Below are 21,431 nucleotides of genomic sequence, written 5' to 3' on the forward strand. Positions count from 1 at the left end.
AAGTTGTTTTTATTGACAGCATGAGTCTTATGTGCAGTGCCCCAGAAACTCATCTGATGCTGTCAAGCTAAAGCACATTGATTATTGGGTGTCAGTGAGTGAACTGTCTCTGAACCTTTGTGTCTCATCTGAGGCGTTGAGTCGTCTTTTGAGTCATTGTGCTGTTTCTATTTTCTTCAGGAACTCACACTGTCCTTTTAGTTGATGAAATCTCTCAATCTCTGGCCTTTAAAGGATCCGGTTCAATATCTTTTGCAGGCTGCAGAACATCCTTATCCTGGGTGCATTTCTGTATCTTGCAGCTTATAGATCCAACAAAACCAGTATTTTTTTCATTAACATTTCATAGATGATTTAATTATTCATTTGAATAACACTGAGTTACTTTGCTATTGATCTTTTTCTGATATAGCAACAAGAATTGCCTGTCTAGATTTCCCATTACACAATCAGTGTCTGTTCCCCTGACAGTATTTCCTGCCATCTGTGTGTTAATTAGTGATTGCTAGAATTGAATCTATTAGTGATACAATGCAGGACCTCTTGTTTCATTGTCAGACCTGTTGTCTATCCCCTTGGCATGCCAATAATCCATTAAACACATTGTTTACTTTGCCTATGTAAATAGATCCACTCTTACATCATAGGCGTGCAGTGATATATTTTGCTCCATTTAATAATGCTATTAAACTTTACTGTGCAATGAAAAGACTGTACTCACAGCCATTAGTGGCAGTGCAGGAAACCAAGTGTGCTGTAATTTGCACCACATTATCGCCTCCGCTGCATTTTACTGTTAATATAATGACCCAAAGTGGTGGACAGCTTAATACTGTGGGTTTAGATACATTAGGTATTATTCAACAATAAAGGTATGAGTGTGGATTTATATTTACATTTTATATATGTTTATGCATCTGCCACATTAGTATCTATACATGTGTGTATAATATTTTTCTTCATGAATAAATTTTTAGCACATTATTTTTGCTCTTGCCAGTAAATATGAAAAACTGTATCCTGCCACAACATACTTAAGGAAGATACAGCACAAGAAGCAGCACTTAATGAAATCCCTTAGTTGATTCCTGCACAGAGCTGAATGATAAAACATCACATCCTCTTCCCATGCGTGAGTGTCACCCTGCATTACACCTCGGTGGCTGCACAGCAAACCAAACAGGCTCAGGTCATGCCTCGCAGTCTGCCAACCAATCTGCCCAGCAACATCTTATCCAAGGCATGACAGATAAGCAGGGGAGAAGCCTTGGTGAATGGATGGGTGGGCGTGTGGGAGGTCTTCAAGGCATGGATGTCAGGGAAAGTGTATCACACAAGGGTGTGAGGGTCTGTCGTGTGTGGAGCTGGGTGGAAAACAAGGGAGTGATGTGCAGTCTGGCTGTAGTACTCACAGTAATGAAACTGCATCTATGCATATGGGCTTTTTTGGAGTTAACACTAGATTTATGCTTCTTTGTCAGGGTGTAGTGGTGCTGACAGAGCTAATGTGCACCTTTTCAACTCAGTAATCTCCTCTTTTTCAGTAACACTACACAGATTTCTATTTTGTAATCGACAAAGCCTAGCAAAACTAATGATGACAATAGATGTATAATGAAATCAGCCAGTCCAGCCTGGTGAGTTCTCCCTAACTCCAGAAAGTGGCACAGTGAAATTCATCCTCAAGGCTTTACAAACTAGGTGCTGCTGGAAACTTGGTGATGCGGTGTCTAATTGCGTGTCATGTGACACAGCTAATATGATAGCTTCTTTCATTTTTAACTCTTCGATGCACTTTCCTACTTTAAAGGTCAGCACTGTCAGAGCAGTTTGCACAGACCTGTGTGTTAAAGTTCATCATAGTTTAGACATGATGCTCCAAAAACCAGTGGGTTAAATCCAACGGTTAAGTATAAATAAATTCCTAGAGTGCCTTCATCTTATACAGGAGCATTGGTACATCTGGACAAAGAAATTAAGATCTGGCTATAGGCTTGACTGTCAGACCTTGGACAGTGGGAGTGAAGGGATGGGAAGGGGAGGCAGTGGGGGTGGGAAAAGGATAGAGCATGTGGGGGGCAAGCAGTTGGTTCAGCCACAATAAGGAAAGCCAATGCTGTAAGAGAGAGACAGAGAATAAGAGATAAAGACCAGTGATGGCTTATTCCATAAAGGACAGACTGGGAGGAGGGAGAATCCATGAAGACACACACAGATTGATTTGGGTGAGTCGCTGAAAGAGAGCAGTGGGTGAAGGGGAGACAAGATGGGGTGTGGGGGTGATGGACGCTCATGGTGGATGTCCACATTATTGTTCTGGCAGAGCAATCTTCTCCAATCTTGGCAGTGTGTAATGGAGGCACGTGAGATACCAGGTGCTGTTCCCTTCTCCATTTGAAAAGCCAGGACCACATGCCAGACTGAATTGGATGAACCTTTTATTGTTTGGCCTGCGCTCGGCTTGGTTACTGCTGTAGGGCCCTACTGTTTGCAAAAATCCCCAAAGACAAACAGGAGGGAAAAAGGAAACATTTCCATGTCTGCCCTGATGCATGTTGTTTAACTAGAAGAAAGAAGAAACTACTATTTCATACAACCTTGGTCTTTTGTAGTTTTTTGTCTTTCCCAGGGATCACAAAAGAAGTCAATCAGATTTTAAGCAAACACCAAGGTTAGCCAAACTTATTTGGAGAAGTAAACAAATTCATCACTCAGACATTGCAACATGTAGATATTTGGATTGAACTCCTGCTTTGATTTTGACCTACTGTATGTAGCATAGTTGTGTTCCCACACAGTGCAATCAGGGATCTCTGCAATTAACTAAGGTGACTAGTTAAAATAACCCAGAATTGTCCTCTAAATAAAATATTTTGCCCTCAGTAACTTTCATTTATCAATCAAACATGTAGATGACTCTTAATTTGGCGATGCACTGTTAATAACACAGTGATTACTTGCTCCTCATCACTCGGTCTGATTGCAAGCATGTCTAGACCAACACACACACACATGTACATCCGCCCTGAAATAAAAAGAATAGAGACAAATAAAGAGAAGTTAGAGGAGTGGGGGGCATTTATGGCACACAGGGACTAGAGATCATCAGATTAATAACCTCCTCTTTTATTAAGAAAACAGCATTATTGTGTTTGATCATCTGAGCATGACAAAACAAGCCAATACACTGACTGCCGCAGAGCTGATTATTGTCCATTATGTTTGTTTGGAGGACTTTGGTCAGACCCAAAAGGATTAGGGCTGATTTACAGGCTGAAAAGAGGGATTTGGAGGAGTGTGTGTGTGTGTGTGTGTGTGGCTGTGTGCGGCTGTGTGCATGTGTACAGAAACTGTTGCTTTGAAAGTGCGACGCAAACACTTTGACTCTTTAAAACAAGACCCAGAACAGGGAGCGTGGTGCCTCGTTGCCTGGTGACTCCGTTGCTAGCCACATTGGCAATACAATAGGATAATGAAATCTCTTGCTGTTCCAACTCTCCAGGCTACAGCACAAACAGAAGAGAGGAAGAAATACACTTCAGTTCATTGTAACTTGGTGGATTATGGATCACTTAATAACGCCTTTTCTTTGTGAGGGAATAATAGCTCGGGACATTATACATGAAAAAGAGGAATCGTCCACTGGCACCTCTGCCATTACCATAAAAGTTGTCACTGCTTTAGCATGTTGTCAATCTTGATTGATTGCCTCAAAACCCAAACACAGACAGAGACAGGAGCATGCATTAAAAAAGTGTTATTGTCATCATACCTTGCAGTGCCAAAGGTCATGGTGAAGATGGGTCGCAGCATATGATAAGCCTCTGAAGGCCTCCTCCTCTGCGTTCTCGCCTGTCATTAGTGAAGAGGCCTTCTCCCACAGGCAGGTCACCTCAAGGAAGGTGTGAGGAGAATCTATTACAGCTACTGTCATGTTCCTTCTCAGGGACAATCATAGACTTTGACCCCCCTTCCTCTTCCTCCTCTTCCTCTCCTCCTCCTCTCAGGCTTGCTGGCTATGAACCATCTTTTCTCCTCATTTCCTCTCACCTTTTGTCTCGTAGCTCCCCTTGCCTCCACCCACCTTATTTTTTTTGTCTTTTTTACTCCTTGCCTGTGCCTCCTTCCTTTCTCTCTCCTCTCCTCCTCCTCCTTGCTCCCTCTCGTGTCTCCTCTCACTTTTCTATCACTTCTCTCTGCTTGTGTGAGGTGTCTGAAAAAATCTGGAATCAGTCTCTAAAGTATCAAATCAGCTTTTTATACAAGGGGTTCAGTCCCTTGCTGTTTGGGCACAGAGAAGCCCAATTCACTACACCAGCCTCCCATCTTGACAATTACTGTGAGCAAGGAACACAACGGCAACAAAAGAAAATACATGATTACCTATACCCAGGTCTGCAGGCTCTACGACAGAAGGGAGAGGAGATAGAGGGAGAAACAAAGACAGATAGATGGTTCTGTTTGGAAGGGTTGCAGAGGGAGAGGATATGTGTGTTTTAGTTGTGTGTGTGCATGTAAAAGCACACTCCCTGTGCTTCTAATTAACTGATGTGTTCATTAGCTCTGTCAAGAGATTAGACGTTCAGTCAATCAGGGCGGCAGACTGAAACACGGCTGTTAATGTTTCTTTCTCCTGTGATTACACCGATGTTTAACTTGTGCGAAAAGCTCAACATGTTCCTGCGATCATTGTGGCTGCTTCACTGTTTCCACTGCTCCTTGTTCTGTTAAATAAAAAAAAAAGTCAAAGCTTAAAAAACACTGTTTTCCTCCTTAACTTCTCTAACGTCACCTTGGTGGCTTCTCTTTTTTTCTTTCATAAAAGCCTGCACAGCATTGTTTCCTTTCCACACAACATTCATAACCTTGAGGGACCAGAGAGAAGTAAGAGACTCCTACCACTTCAATTCAAAAGAGGGATTTTTCAATAGCATTGGCAGGGAGGAAAAAAAAAAGATGTGGCACTCATGTATCCATGGTTACCTTGGCTTTATTGCTGTTTGTCTTGGGCAGCAGATGCAATAAAAGTGCTGGGAGAGAAATGTCTGGGCAAGGAGTGTAATTGCAGAAGAGGGCACCACACAGGTGTTCGGAGGGTAGTGGGAGGCGGGATTTGACCCGAGACCTTCTCTGCTCTCCCTCCTTTTCAAAGCTATCTGGTTTATAAGAGTCTCATTAGCCATGATTGGACGACCCCTGAATGTGCGCGTACATCATATTTTAGTTTTCCAATTAAGATTCGGAGCTTCAGGACTTTCAGGTATGCTATTAAAAAAGGGCCAAATGGAAAATTAAGTGTCTCTCACAGCAGGGTTGATCAGGCTTGGCCTCATTCAAGGAATAATGAAATATGAAGGAAGCAACTCATGCATGCGCAGAGAAGGAAGAGAGGGAAAAGTGAAAGGAGAAGGAAGGATGAGGGAAAAGAGAAAAATGAGTGTTAAGATGCAAAATGCCTGGAATCTATTTTCAGGTGCGCTGGAAATCACACATGTTGTCAGGAGTCTTGCACAGTCAGCCATTTATCATACACTCCCCTCCTAGGCAGTGGACAAGGGAAGGAAGTGTTTTTCCCATCTTCTGTCGCCTTCTTCATTATTCCTCAGCGTCTCTTTTCATAATTGTACCTCCGCTGAGGGCCTGAGTGTTAAATGAAATAAAGGAATGCATTCACACCTCTGCGGTCCTGGCGGGACAACTGGGAGGAAGAGGGAGGTGCATTATCGCCTGTGGTGTGGCCACCTCAGATAGATGGCCCACTGGGGCTCAGGATAGTCACTGATACACTGATACACACTCATACAGAGATACACAAAAACATACACACACACAGGGGCTGAGGCATGGAAGGGCACTCAGGTGTTGTTTGCCACTGAAATGACACAGTTTAGAAGAGACATTTTGAGAAAATAGAGCTGAGAGGAAGGGTTGTGGGGGTTACAGGAGGGAGAGATCAAAAGGGTCCAGCAAATCCCCCCCAATACTTTTACTTTCTGCCAGGCTATAAATCATGGGGAAACCTACCTCACCCCCACCTCACTCTACACACACGTGCACACACACTCATACACAGAGTGTGTTCCTCTTAGCTCAGAGTAGATGTGAGGTTAAATTTGTGATATGCCCTATGATGTGTCAGTTTTGAGCTGTGGTTTGTGAGGATCTCACTCCAGCTGCTGCATGTCATTGACATTTCCAGCATTCTGAAACGACAGATGAATAGTGATAGCCTCCACAACAGGGAATATGCCCAAAAAATAAATACATAAATAAATATCAAAAGAGTAAAAAGTGAAAAGTCAACACTGATTGAAAGATGGGCAGGTTCACACAATTAACACACTGACATATAAAAGCCTCTACTGTCACAATCGACCGGGAGCTAGTTATTGTTCTGGTGCTGGCTCATCAGGGAGAGTGTTGTCTTTGGGGAAAGACACCCATGGGAGCCTCAGGAGAAAGCATGATGATGACACACACGGTGCTCATCATACAGGCACACTCCCCTGGGGCCCATGACTTCCTGATGTCTCACCAACAACTCTGCTACTGACAAGCCATCTAATCCACATTGTGGAGAATGCTGTCTAGTATTGATCTGTGATATTTTTAATCAAAAGAAGTGGGGTCTTAGTTTAGGACTGTTAATGTTAAATGAAAAATGTTCAGACCTGAAACCAGTGTTGAAGAAATTTTCATCATTTCGTATCATCACTGACTGGAACAGTGTAATAACTTTAATCTTGCATCTCATTAAATAGGAAATATTGGCTTGTGAGATTGCCAGTGAAAAGATGCCATTCCATTAACATAACTTTGAATCCACTGAGGGAATATTTAAGAAAACTATTCTAATAGTGCATAAATTTAACACTTATCATTTTAGACACATGGATAAAATGATAGAAAGTAAATATAGCATATGATACAGTGAGTGGTTTTGAAATGATGACAAGTTTGCTCATTTTTTTTCCCATTAGTTTGGTATAGCAGATGTGTTGGCCTGAGTTGGCAGTGAAATGGAGAAAAATCCAGTCTGTGACTCAGATGTGTTGCAAATTCAGTACTCTGTGCATTGCAACTGGGAGCAAAATACAGCCCCAGCATTTTAAATTCACCCAAAATTGACCCAGAAACCTAAAAGTGAACTTTTATAAATTGCTGAATCTTTTATCAGATTTCTTCAAAGCATAATCTTTGGCTTTTTGCCCCGTATCAGTGCATGCTGCAGAATTTAAAGCTTGTTGTTGAATTTTTCTTGCCAAAGTAGTCCTTAGAAGTTCTGGTTGACTCTTTGTACCTTTGACACCTCATGAAAGAACCAGACATTTTCTGATGCTGTTGCTCATTTTTACCAATGACTCAACCTTTTGTCTCCATCTAAGCCTTGGGAGTCTCCTTATGTTATGTACCATTGTCTATGCAGAAAATGAACAGAGCTTTAACCTCGAGAACCCTCGACACCGGAAACAGCTCTCCTAACTTTCCTTAGAGGAGCAGGAACCCGGTCTGTTGAACTGAAACATTAGAGACCACTGATTGCTGCAGTAGTCTGCATCATTTATGCTGATATGTTCTTATGCAAGTTGCATCTGACAATGTGACAGTTATCAAGGCTAACGTCTGTCATCTCTGAGTCTAAAAGAAGTGTTCAACAAATTGAAGTGGAAAAGTGTTAGTCCAATTATTTAGCAGAGTCTGAGCAGGTGCCATTACCAGCGACTGCATTGATCGCTTCAGTTCTCTTGCAGATATCAAATCAGACAAACATCGGCATAGCAGGCATACAGATGAGATGATGAAATGTGTCGGCGCATCGAAATGTTCAAGTCTGAACAATCACACAAGCTGCACAAAAATCACTTGGGTCAATCCAAATAAGCTTTTATCATTGATTGACCTGGGGAAAAAAATTGAGATTTTACTTTCAAATGAAATTGAGGAGGGAGAGTGAAAGACACAAGATGCTTTAAAAACCTCTCTTGATTCATTAAAAACTCTTTGTCACCAGAGAAAAGGATTAATCTGTTCTCTCAGTGTGTGTGTGAGACACAGCTGAGTGATTCTCTTCATGTCTCTGAGGGGTAATTAGCTCTGGCGTGGCCTGTCGTTGCTCCACAGGCCTCTTCAGTCCCGGGACTCGGCCGGCTGTGTCATCAGAGTCATAGAGCTCCGTCTGTGGGGAGAACAACATGCAGTGGACCTCTTTCTGTGGAGCCCTGAGGGGTCACTCTCAAATAATCAGTCTGTCAGCCCGCTCTTTGTGTTTCATACTCCCCAGTGATGTTTTCCAGTGTCCCTATTATAAATTCCTATTCGTTCCCTTTCCTTTCTTTTCTGTCCCCTTTTCTCTTTCCTTTCCTTCCCATTGTTTAATTTCTCTGTGACCCAGTCCATTCCTTTTCTTTTTCTCCTCCCTTTTTGGTTTCTTCCATTTCTTCTGTTTTTTTTGTTTTTTTTTTTTGGGGGGGGGGTTCCCTTTTTTCACTTTTCCATCTTTTATATTTCCCATCTCCTCATTTTTCTCTTTTTCTTCCAACATTTCTTATCATTCTATCTCCTTTTCTTGAATTTCTCTTTCCATTCTTTTGGCTGTGGTCACTGTTGGTTGTAGCACACCATCTCTGCTGCTCCAGCTTTTTTTTTTTTTTTTAACCTTGAATGGTATTATTGTCCACTGTAAGACCAGTGGTTTCTGCATATAACAAACCGTCTTTTTTCCTCCTTTCCCCCCTCATTTTCTCTTTTTCCATTTTTCCTTATTCTTTTCATGAGTCCTGTCATTGATTTTCCTCAACAAGGAACATGAAGCCTATCAATATTTCTAGCTGAAGAATGAAATCAATCGACAACGCCCCTCCACGAGTGGTTAAAAATGAGAGCCCACTGGTCTATTATTAAAAAGCTAGTAGCTAGCATTCACCCACCCATCTCCTCATGTTCTGCTTGAGCCTGTGTTCACTAATGGCTGCCCCGTGACCCACCTCAATATACGCGATCGATATGCTGCCTTATGTGCTTAAAGAGACAATCTACAACTGGAGGAAGTGCTGCAGCCATCAATGTGTCATCCAAACAAAATATGTGCTTTGCATGAGCTTTGATTGCAGGCACTTAGTTCTCTGTAGTGTGAGCTTAATATAAGCATGTAAAATATCTGGGTTACCATCATAGCATTACTGTGTGTTATACAGAGCAGACTCACCCACTGCAGTGATATATTTATTTTGCATGTTGGGGGGAAAAAAAATCTATCACAAGTCTGTCTTAACTTTTTAAAATGTGTCTGGAAAATGATTCCTGACCTTACATAAGATGATGGCGCCACTTTGTCCTTCCTGTTTCCAACCAGTCCATCCTCCATGCCCCCAGTTGTTTACAAAATTGGTTTAAGTTTTTGTTGACACAGTGGTTTGTGTGAGGTTGGCATTTTCTTCTACTTCTGGCTGCATGGTGCCAGCATTCTCTTCTGCTTCAGGCTGTCTACTCAATTGCTTTCGCCTCATCAGAAGTTCCCAACAATCACAGTGTGGAGGCTCTGAGAGGGCAAAAGCTGAATTATTGTGAGAAAAAAATAAGTTACAAAAAAAACTGAGCACAATACAGAGAAAAGAAAGTCCAAACCTCATCAGCATCTTATGAAACATTAAAGGCATTTTGCTATTTCTCTTCTGGCTACAGTGCTGTAACACCCTGTTGTACACCATCAACCTCTCAAGTGTTTGTAATCATCAGCCATCACTGCCTGTACTTCCATTCACCAGTTCCATTAGTCTCTCTTACCGGTCTATGGTATAGCTATGGAGTGGTTTCATTTTGTATTTTCTCCCTGGTAATAGCATCATATGTGGGTCTAATGGTTATGAACACCCAGGTCAAGCCCATAGAGGCAGCTATAATAATTTTTTACAGTTGGAGGTTCTGATACACACGACCAGCAGTGTGCAGGTCAGCCACCCAGCAACCTGGACACCAGATGCCTGGCAATTTCAGTTGCACCACTGTAGGTGCTGTACATTAGCACCATGTCCCAGCATTTCCTCTCCGATCTCTGACCGTAGCGGTTAGAGAAAAGTGGAAACACAGGAGAACAATGGACATCTGCTATACATGTCACAGAGCTGTGACCAAAGGTTGTAATATTTGGGAGAGCATAATATTTAAGGGACTCTAAGTCTCAAAAGTCCTTGAGATGGTACCATTCCATCCTTAAAGTGTTTTTCTTTTGAAACAACAGGTTGGCTGCAGGCCATCACACAATCAACAGTAAATTCATGGACATTCAAGTTATGGAAAGAGGGGCAGCTGGATTTGATAGAGGAAGAAGAAGAATTTGAAAAGACTTGAAAAGTTTGTGCTGATTTTTTTTAGTTATACCTCCTATACTGCAGCATTAGCTCACCATTAATGCTGCATCCACACTATGTGGGATGAATGATAAAGACTTGATTCCCATGTTTCTGGAAATCAAGCTAGTGCTGGCATGAGTATGGAAATAATATGAATCATATGCTACATATACTGTGTGTGTCTGTGTCTGTGTGTGTGCCTGTATGTTTGTATGTATGTATGCATTTAGGTCACAGCTGACTGATAACAGTGTATCATAATTTTCCCTTTGCTCAAATGCAAGTGTTTGAGTCACACTGTGCAACCCTATTAATGCTCTGTGTGAATATTAAGCCTCATTAAAAACGTGTGAGACCTTTTCTGAGCCCCACCCCCTTGGACAGATGGCATGGTCCACCATTAGAATGCTGTTTAGCTAATTATCAGGGCAGCACCCACATCTACACCCCCACCTTCTGATTATTGCCAAACACACACACACACACACACACACACACACTACCAGACTCTGTGTAGGAGTCTAGAGGGGAAAAGGCCAAAGCTCCAGCTTTGCCAGGCAGAATCAACAGGACACCACAGGGAGCTTCTTCCTCACTGGAGAGAGCTTAGAGGATCCTGAGATGGATGATAAGGGGAACAGGAAGTAGGGAAGTGTTGCCCATCTGGCTGACCTTCTCCATACTGCTATCGATATTCCAGAAGTTCACAGTATTGAGCCAAGCTGAACCTGGGTTTTGATGTCCACCAGAGCACAGGAAGGTTAGTGTGATGATAGCTCATGTCGTTAACTTAACTGACATAAAATGGACAGAAATTCAGTGATGGACAAGGACAATTATCCCCCCTCCCCACTGTGAAAAGGGCATTTGAAAGATATAAATATGCACATATGCAATCCATCATTACAATGGAAATGGGAATAATTGGGCCAAATGCTGTGCACGTCAGCAGCACAGCATGAGAACTGGGAATGATCTATGAGTTTTCTTAATGGTTCCCGCTGAGGAGAGCTGGTGCATGGAGAACATATAAACACCTTCATATAAACAAATGGAGAGGCTGTGAAATAATGGAGGAAAACAGCTCCTGTCAAAATGACATGTCACACACAGACAAACAGACAGCTGACATTTCACACCACAGTCGACAACCAAGTCATTGTTCACTAGCTGCACAAAGGAAAAACTGTCTGTATAATGGATTTGATGCCAGCACACTCACATTTGTACATCCCAGCATGGACACACACACACACACACACACACACACACACAGTGCTACGATCTCTAAGGACGACCCCAGATTGGGGATCCCCATCCCCTCTCCCCTCCTCCCCCAAGGCCCCAGGCAGTAGCATGTTCAGTCATCTACATCCACGGCAAAGACAGAAAGGAGGGCTGTTACACATCCAGACGGCTCTACATCCCATAATGAATGTGACATTTAGCTGATATTTACATGCCATGCATGACGCTGAGTTAGCATGCCAAACACTAAGCTTCAGATTAAACAAAGCTTAGCAATTACACACAATCTATCATGCAAAGATTTACTACAGGTGACCTGTGCAGCTTAGCCAAGACATCCACTTAGGCCTGGTTCCCCCCCAACCTTCATTAAAATGTTACACACACAAGTTATTTACATAGCAGTGAAGCGAAACACAGTATCTCTGCAGGGGAAACTTTCAATCCTGTCCGTCTGCTCAGGTTGAAATTGCTCTGCTGACAAGAGGCAAAATATCAATCAGAAGTAATTTCTTCCTACTGCCTCGGCTGTCAGCGTTGCAGTCGAATGTTGACCCTGTGTCATAATACATTTGTTTACCATTTACATCACTCACTACACCGACTCCAGAACACTGAAAAATGTTATGGCACCAGCAGCAAGAGAATACAAAGCAGTAAGGCTATTTGTATGGTGGATACCTCACCATGTCGCGCTCTCTCAGAAATGAATTCACCTCAGCTGAACCAGCCTGGGTAAACAAGGCTGCTTACCGAAAAGCTAAATTATAAAAGCCAGTTGAAAGGCAAGCAGACATGAGGCAGTGAGTGCTTTTTACATTAATCAGATGACAGTGATGGTAGGTCTGCCATCAACACCCCTAATGGAAATGTTACCTTACTGACAGGCAACCAGTGGTGACAGAAGGCCTTATGTCAGCAGGTTAACCCCCAGGCAGCCTTGTGAGGCCCTCTGGAGTGCGTGTCAAGACCTTAACTGATGGGTACTTCTGGTTCCAGGAGAACTGATGTCATTTCAGTCAACATTGTTTATGAGTATATGTCTATATGTATCATGCTGCTTTTAAGTCTTGATTATCCTGCAGACAACAGCATTTCAGCCCCTCTGAAACGATCTCCCTTACCTCTCGGCGAAACTCTCCGGCAATGAATTTGCATGGTGCCTGGATAAAAATGTCAGGCTAATAATTGCCAGTATCATGGCTATTTCGCATTTTGTGTACCTCAGGCCCAGCAAGTCACGGTTACTTTAATTGATTTTTTCACTGGGTCACCGAGAAGGGAAAGCTGAAGGCCAGCTGTGGGCCCGGGTGACATAATTGACATTTGACGTTAAAAGTCAAGCACTGGTGGCAGCACATTCCACAGCGAAAAAGTTAATTCAGACGTGTCACAACTGTGTGACATTATAAGGATCATGTGTTGTGAATGAGAATACTGGCTGTCAAACTGCAATTGTAAATTCATAAACAGCATACCCTTGACAAAATGTATTACCATGACACCTATTTATCAGTTGCAGAAAACAGTCTTGGTAACAATTTGGCAAAAAAAGTTATTTAACCTCTTGCCTTTCATTTTTTCCTGTCAGTCCTTCTTTCTTCTAAATACACCAGTGTCCACTGTCACTTGTTTAGCTGCTTTCACTACAGCGTCCCTCAGGTATATGTGTGTGTGTGTGTGTGTGTGTGTGTGTGTGTGTGTGTGTGTGTGTATGTGTGTGCACATTACCTCTTCCAAGGTGTCTGGGAGCTGAGGGCCCATCTGTGGGCTTCCTCCTGAGCCTCTTGAGAGGGCCACAAAGGCTTCTAATTATCCCTGACCTTCTGGCTCTCCCTCTCTCTGCCTCCCACTTCGGGGCCCCTGTGGCTCGCTCAGGTCTCCTCTCTCCCCATGCACTCCTTCCTCACTCTGTTTGCCCCCTCGCACGTTCAAAATAACCCCTCTGCTTGGCTTCAGCCACTAATTGCTGCCATTTCAGAGACAAAGACGGTGTTTGGTGCAAGGCAATCCCGAAGGTCAGTCAAGGAGAAGGGCTCCAATAACACCTGCGTGTCTGTCGAGGCTGGGTGGGTGTTTGGAATCACATTGCTTTGACAGGCACAACTCTTTGTTTCAAGGTGTTCCATTTGTGGAGAAAAGTGATGCTTCAAAACTGGTCATTAACAGCTAGCAAGAGAAAGAACAGGCAGGGATGATGTGTGGCCTGACAGGATTGCTTTTATTGCTCAAAACTGATCATTTTCAAGCTCAATTGAGGTTCATACAATATGTGTTATATGAACATAATCAAACATAGAATCAAATTAGAAATGACATTAGCAGAGAGTGCAGAGTCCACACTACATCATAAGATAAGATAAAGTATTGATACTAATTTGCTGTTATAACAGCTTCAATCTTCTGGGAAGGTTTTTCACAAGATTTTGAAACCTGGCTGCAGGGATTTTCTCCAATTCAGCCACAAGAGCATTAGTGAGGTCGTTGGGTGTTGGGTGATAAGGCCTGGCTCACAGTCGGTGTTTCAATTCATCCCAAAGGTGCAGGGCTCTGCGCAGGTCATTCAAGTTCTGGGAAAATCATTTCTTTGTGCGCCTGGCTTTTTGCTTGGGGGCATTGCCATGCTGAAACAAGAAAGGTCTTCCCCAAATTGCAGCCAGAAAGTTGGAAGCAGACTGCAGTATAAAATATCACTGTATCATTGTGTGTTGTACCATTTAGGATTACCTCAAATGGAACTACAGGGCTTAAACCTAAGTTCTTCTTAGTGGGTGCCCACATATTGCAGTGTAAGATAAAGTGGGGAAAGCAAAAAAAGCTATGCTCACATTGACAATGCTAATGCTGACGTTTATCTAGTACAATGTTTACCTTGTTGTATTTTAAGCATTTGGTTAAATATGTATCTTACTCACAAGCTCCATTGTTTACAATACAGTTTTGCAGTATCTAATTGTTAACCAAACTTCATAAAATGTTAACTAATGAAAGTGAACTAACATTGCCCTGGTCTTGACAGCTGATGATGTATGGGTTTGGGACAAGGTGAACCCCATTTGTTTCTCCATGCATGCTACAGCCGCTCAGAGCAGTCTTGTTCAGTTTATGGTCATGGATGAATGGAGAAAGTGAACATGGGCGGTAATTAAGACCCCGGCTTACTGAATTTCACACTTTTCAAATTTAGATTTATCACCCAGTAAAAGGTGGCCTTGCTTTCTGCCTTGCCTCATTGTGAGGACGTTGAACCAACAAACAGTTATTAGCACGTGAAATAACTCTTCTAATTAGCCTTAAAGCTCATATTTGTAAATGAACCTCAACAAGCTTTTATTCTTCAGTTTCAGAGCCCTGTTAAACATGTAACTTTTAGAAATGTTAGATGTTAACATGCATTTTCCACCTGACATAAACAGCAAACATTAAAGGAATTTTCTCTCTTTTTCATAATAGATAATTGCTGTATTTCAAAATGTCCAGTCAGTAACCTGACCAACAGCATCGCCATGGAGACTGTAATTATGTATGTCCTGATGTGAGGGGTGGAAATAGACATGGGAGAAAAAGGGTGATATTGTAAAGCATGTCAGTGAATATCAGAGCTTGAGTCCTGCAGTAAATAATGACTCCACTGCCGCACTCTGTCTCCTGCTGAAACCTTGCTGGTCTCTCAGAGAGAGTTGCCAAGGAAACAGTGAATGAAATAAATCTACAGTTTCATGTCAGAAGGTTGAGGGAGACTTGGAGAAACAAGACAGGAGTCCAGGAAGGATGGGTTCACTGAGAAAATATTCAAATCTGTAATCATTTGTGCCCCGCATGTGTACAGAGTAGTGATGGGTGAAGGAGATGTGAGCCATTCCTCAAGTGAAAAAATGAAAAGCCTCTTCTGCCATATCATGGTATTGAGAAACAGAATACAAAACTGTGATGAAAGGAGATGTAACTATTTTAACTTAAGCATATTTATTCCTTCCTGAAAAAAATATAATATGAAGGAGGTGTGAGAAACTTAATGTGAATCATGATAGCAAAAGCCCTCTTCCAACCTGACTGGAAACCAGCAGCAGAAATAACAAAGTCAGCCTTGTTAGCATCTTGTTTGTGTTCAGTCGGTGTATCTGTCAGTTATCTGGCTTGTGTTGTTTTACTTCCATGTTTCTAATTGACAAGTTGAAAGCTGTTGCCCCCATGTCCTTAATCCTCCCCACCAGCATTAATTAAACATCCCTCCCCTCTTCTAATTAACAGAGCATTACGAGAGCAACAAAATAAATCAGTGCTCTGCATACATCCAACTGATAATGTATTCCAAAGTATTTATCAGGCAACACAATTCGCCTCTCTCTCTCATGTAATTACACACTGATCAAAGTTTTGCTTCATTTGATAGAATGCAAAAAACTGATTTACTGTATAAATTTTCCACAAAATAAATGCAAATCTGGGCTATAGTTAGTCAATAGAAGAATGTGAAAGAATTTCAAAAGTCTATATTTAGGTCATGTAACACTTTGAATGAAGGATGAACCTTTCAGGACTTCTTTTTCATGTGTTTTTGTGGCCTCTGGTGTTGCGTCAAACTATTTGGAAACTGTCACAAACTATTTTCTACTGGTGGACTTTTGGTTTTGAAGAATGGCCATTTGTGGCAGCCATCTCCGCAGTGATCAAAGGCAGAAGCTCCTTCCATTCTTCACCGCAGTGATAGTTCTGCTGGATCACATTTATAATTTGAGCATTTGCGTAGGTGGAGAGCCCTTAAACACGCAGACTTGCAGACGCACTTCTTTTCAAAGCCCACGATTCTGCTTAAACAGCTGTAGATTTTTAGCTTTCCACGGTGCACAATGACAGAAGTGTCACTTCCTGTCATCCACCCACCTCTTCATGTTGTGCGTCCTAAGCAGCAAACCTGTTTTGTTGTTCAGACCTCTGTAATGATGTACTGAGATAAGATACTGTGTTTGTCTTTGTGTGTGTGTGTGTGTTTCAGCTGCTTAGAGTGTGAATGCACATGTTTTTGCGTTTGGCTTATGTTCAACATGTATACATATTTGTTCTTTGTGTACCGATGTTTGCCGCCTTGTTTCCTTCAATTACACACATACAACTTGCCAGCAAATTCCCAAGTTCATCTATAATGGATCAAGGGATGTTCTAGCTGCTAGTACTGGATCACCTCAGTAAGCAGGCCTCAAACAGCCCGGCATGTCCTGGCAATTGTCCCAGCAAGAGGAATGGGGACCCCAATGACATGGATGGGGAGCTCAGGCAGCACCAAGCTGCTCAAATATTGATCAGTGGAGCTGTCTTTGAGTTGGTTAGTCTCAGCCAGTCAGTCACCCGCGGGACCCGGTGGTGGGTGGAAAAGGCCACACAACAAAGAGAGAAAGAATTCACAGGCTTGTCTGAATCCATCCGCATTTGGTCACACAACTGGCGGATGCCACTGCTTCTATCACAGCAGAAGTCCTTGGAGAGAGAGAGGCGAGAGCATCACCTTTATATTGACGTTCTGCTCAGCTGTGCTAGATGACACATCCCCGAGGATGAACGCAGGGTGGATGGTTGATCAGTGGGGGTCAATAGGCCATACAACACCACTGAGAAATTTCAGTGTTGTCATACAGGATGCAGCATACCCATACACACTGATATTCTAAGTAATCCTACGTAGAAGGTGTGCATAGAACATGAACGTGAAGTAGAAACATCTCAAAAATATTTTTTATGCTTCCTGTGGTGTAAACCTTTAAACCATTAAAAAAGACATTTTCACTGTTCATGCTGTACATACTACTCTGTCTTCTGCCACAGTCGACAAAGCATTTGTGCCATGCTGTACATCATCATTTCATGCATCCTTGTGTCAATGGGGTGCATAGTTTCAATGTTCCAGGGGTGTAGAGCAAGCCATAGATACTACTGAACATGACAGACGTGGAAGTTGAGCCATGTTCCCAGATGCTGAATATTCAAAATATAACTTCTTTGGCACCTTCACCTGGCCTAGTCTATAATTAAACTGAACTTTTTGATGAGCTCTAACTTTTGCTTCACCTAGGTAAGTTGTCCAGATGCCAAAGCCAATCTCACTCTGACTCTATCCATGCTCTCAGATCCTATTTGGATGACTGCCACTGATTCCCTGCACGACAACACAGCATCAGGTGCGTGGCTGTATTTCGACTCATCCCTTGCCCAACTTATATTTTCATCCTCATGACTGCAGGCTGCTGAGTGGCAATGGCTGGCCGAACATCGCGGCCCTGCCAGAATCCTGACACAGACTGCAGATGCAGAGACTGACAGAGGTCCCCTCACCCCACTGGCAGAGGCACCCGCCTGGCCATCTGGTGCTTCTAGAGCAGGTGCCAGTCACCCATCACATCCGCCTGTCTGCCCGCCTGCCTGCAAGACATGGCCCTCCGCTGAGGCCTTCGGACCAGCTTCACAGCCCCCGCTCCCTCCTCTTCGCCTCCCCTTCGCCAACAGTGAGTTATCTGCTGCCCAGGCCCGACCCGATGGGACACTGAGGAGCCAACATGCTGTAGTTGTTCAGAATCAGTTCACATACATGATAGGCTGCTAGTCACTTGGCATGTGCAGACCAAACAGGGATGTTCAGAATAAGTGATGTGCGCTTAGACAGATTGTCACTTTGCCTGATTTCGACAAAGAGGAATGTCAGGGGAACGCGCAACCAGGCAACCAGTCACTTTGTCTTGTCTGTTCACAGCAATCTCTTGAAGAGGAATAGATGTGTCGCCAGGGCAGACAAGCTTCTGTAGAAACCCTCATCAATCCTTCCTCTGTCAATCAATGTTGGGCTGAAAGAAATCTCCCGGTCGAAGCAGCTGAGAGCAGAAGATGAAGGCGCTGATTTGACTGATGACATTTCAGTGGACATTAGCACTTTAGCCGCCTCTAAGAAAAGGCCATCAATATAACCGCCTCCTTCTTGTAGAAAGGCAGCACATTGCTCTAGCCCTAATTTTTTCTGTCTTTCATTTCATTAACTCAGATGTCGGCTGAAATGAGCAGCTGTTATTTGTTTGTTAGCTTGCTGACATTTCCTTTGACATGTACAATGCATCAGAGCAGCCATAATCTCTGTCCATATAAATCGCTTCTTTTTGAAAGGAGACACTACTTAAGATTTGACACAAGCTGCTACTAAATCCATTACCCTGGCAGCTTGTCACTGAACTTCAGTAACAGCAGTTGAAAAACTAAGTGAAACTCTTCTAAATAAGGGTGGATGACATCTGAATATAAAGGCTAAAAAAACTGTTTGTGGTTGTTTTGATTTTAAACTAGATATTTATATTTCAATTTCTGGAAGGTCCTTTTGAAAGCAGATCACATACTGTACAACTTCAGTTATTCATTGCTGTGCTTTTGTAAAAGATGTTTCCTTAGAAGTCTCCCAGCCACATCAAAACTTCTAAACAAGCTAATTTGAAGCCAGATTGTAAACTCAGCCTGTCTGTTACAGTCGGTGGTGTGTCTTTGGGTTGCAACTACGGGGTTGACATGAAGACAGATGTTGTTTGGGCTATGTAAATGCTGGAGTTGTTTAAGGGGTGAGCAGGCAGACAAAATGATAAATGCGTGTCAGTGAGGCACTGCCTCCCTCACAGAGGCTTTCCCTGCGAGCAGTAGGCTTGCTGTCTTTTGCGGTCCTCAAAGGGCCAAACCGTGCCAGACAGCACGTTCTGCAAACCACAGCAGCTCTTATCTGGGAAGTCCTAAGCACTTCCAGAGGTCCTATCTGTTTTGCTGTCATGGGTTTAATCATAAACTGGTGAATGTCCTTGTGGTTGATGGTGATCTAAGCTCCACATGAGTCACTGTTAGAGTTGTTTCTGCTCAGGAACTGTAGTCTTGTGCCACTGCTTTATTACAGGATCTATTCAGTCTCAAACTGTATTTCTCAGATGAGCATTATAAATCCTGAATGGCCTGACCACACATACAAATACAGAAGCTTCCCAACAATGCTCAGCAGGAAACCCAGTGTGATAGCAGCATTCCAGGGTACGTTACTATCTTCATCTTCTCTAACAGTGCTGCTCTAACACCCTGTATATCTAACCCGTTGTTCAGAGATAAAGAGAAAGGGACCGTACGTACACACGCACCCGCTCACATACCAACACGGTGATAAATGTCACAGCACTCCCTGTCCTCCACCTCTTAGATAAAGGCAAGCACAGATGAAAGCTCCTAAGAAAATATAACAGGGAGATGCATTTGTTGTGTTTGATAGCATCGGCATGGAGAGGACAATAGAGATGCATGAGTAGGGCTCAAGAGGAGGGTTCACAGGAAAATGCGTTAACTTCAGAAGGAACACAAACACTTGATGCATCATGCCAGTAGCATCTGTGCTTGTGACCTCTCCAGTCTGAGGAAAAATGTAATCTAGGTAAAGTTTGGAGGGTGTTTTCATTGAGAAAACGCTTGACTAAATGGGTGATATGGAACAGTCAGGACGATTTACAGATTTCACAGATCAAGGAGTCGTTCAAAGTCAGATCAGGTTAAGCCGCCTGAGAGGGAGATGTTTGAGAAGTTGGTATCAGTTTGCCATCACTCGAAGAAAATATTCATCTGCAGAGTGTGATATAACGGTTGATTCACTGCTTCAGTTCAGAACCAGCAAACTGCAGGCAAGGTTAGAACTGTTTTTCCCAGTTTCCTTCATTTTTGAAATGTCAGACAAAGAAAAAAATTATGACAAAATGGTTACCCTATCATACATACATACTCTCCAGTGCAGGTGGCAGGAGTTTTCCTGTGTTTAGTACTCTTTAAGTGATTTATTACTCTCTTAATAAAGGCCCCTAACACAAAATCTGAAGGAAACAAACAAAAAGTGGAGGTTTGTGTGGTCAAAAGACTTCATGAATCATACTGACACAGAGCCCACCCCACCCCCACGGGCAGTTTATTGAGCGCCAGGCTATTACATTGTGTACACAGTGAAGGGCAACGTTTTTGCAAGTCGGCCAAGTTGTTATCTTATCAGATGTGATTTGTGTGTTTGCGTCTGGCAGAATTTATTAAACACTGTGAAGTCTTAATTAAAAGTGAGGAGCAAAAACTGAATACAGATTGCAGGTGCTCACAGTATTAGGAGTAAAAGTTGTTCGTTTTTTTGTTTTTGTTTTACACTTCTTAAATTTTTCATCTTTATTTGGATTTTTTTTTATTGTCACACTTACTTTACTTACTCTTACTCTACTTACTCTGGATAAACAATAGGTATAAGCATTCATCTACATTATCATTACCTAAAGAAAAAATAATTAACAGCAACTTTGTTAAGCAATTACCTAAAATGATAAAGGAATAGTTCCAACATTTTGTGAAGTACACCTATTTGCTTTTTTTTGCCAGGAGTTAGGTATGAGTTATATCAGGCAGTTAGTCCTAGCTTAGCATAAAGACTTGAAATAGGGGGAAACAGCTAGTCTTGCCCTGTCCAAAGATAACAAAATCCAACTACAAGCTCCTCTTAATCTCACTAATTAACATGTTACAGCTGATGTGTTTGATCTATACCAAAAATGAAGTGTAAAAACAACAGAGCGTCGTTAGGGGTTTATGCTGGGGGTTACTACATGTAATCACCTGTAAAACTACAACCTGTCAGTGTTACACTTTTACACCTTGGACAGATTCAACAAACCAGATATAATGTGTTAAGCAGTGCTGGCAGGCAGAGTTTGTTTCCTTTGGACAGAACCAGGCAAGCTATCTCCCTGGGTTTTACATCTTTGTGTTAAGCTGAGCTAACTGGCTGCTGGTAACAGTTTGTATTTA

At 42.5% G+C, this 21,431-nt stretch overlaps 1 long non-coding RNA gene across 1 annotated transcript in view; it reads left to right on the forward strand.

Annotated features, from left to right (window-relative positions):
• Positions 1-21,076, forward strand: part of LOC108898258 (uncharacterized) — an 89,155-nt gene extending 68,079 nt beyond the window's left edge. The window contains exons 2-3 of the long non-coding RNA XR_001963421.2: positions 17,833-18,094; positions 18,340-21,076. This is a non-coding gene — a long non-coding RNA (uncharacterized LOC108898258). The remainder of the gene's footprint in view (positions 1-17,832; positions 18,095-18,339) is intronic.
• The last annotated feature ends 355 nt before the right edge of the window (positions 21,077-21,431 follow it).

Source organism: Lates calcarifer, linkage group LG24 (assembly GCF_001640805.2).
Source record: "Lates calcarifer isolate ASB-BC8 linkage group LG24, TLL_Latcal_v3, whole genome shotgun sequence".
Taxonomy (NCBI): domain Eukaryota; kingdom Metazoa; phylum Chordata; class Actinopteri; family Centropomidae; genus Lates; species Lates calcarifer.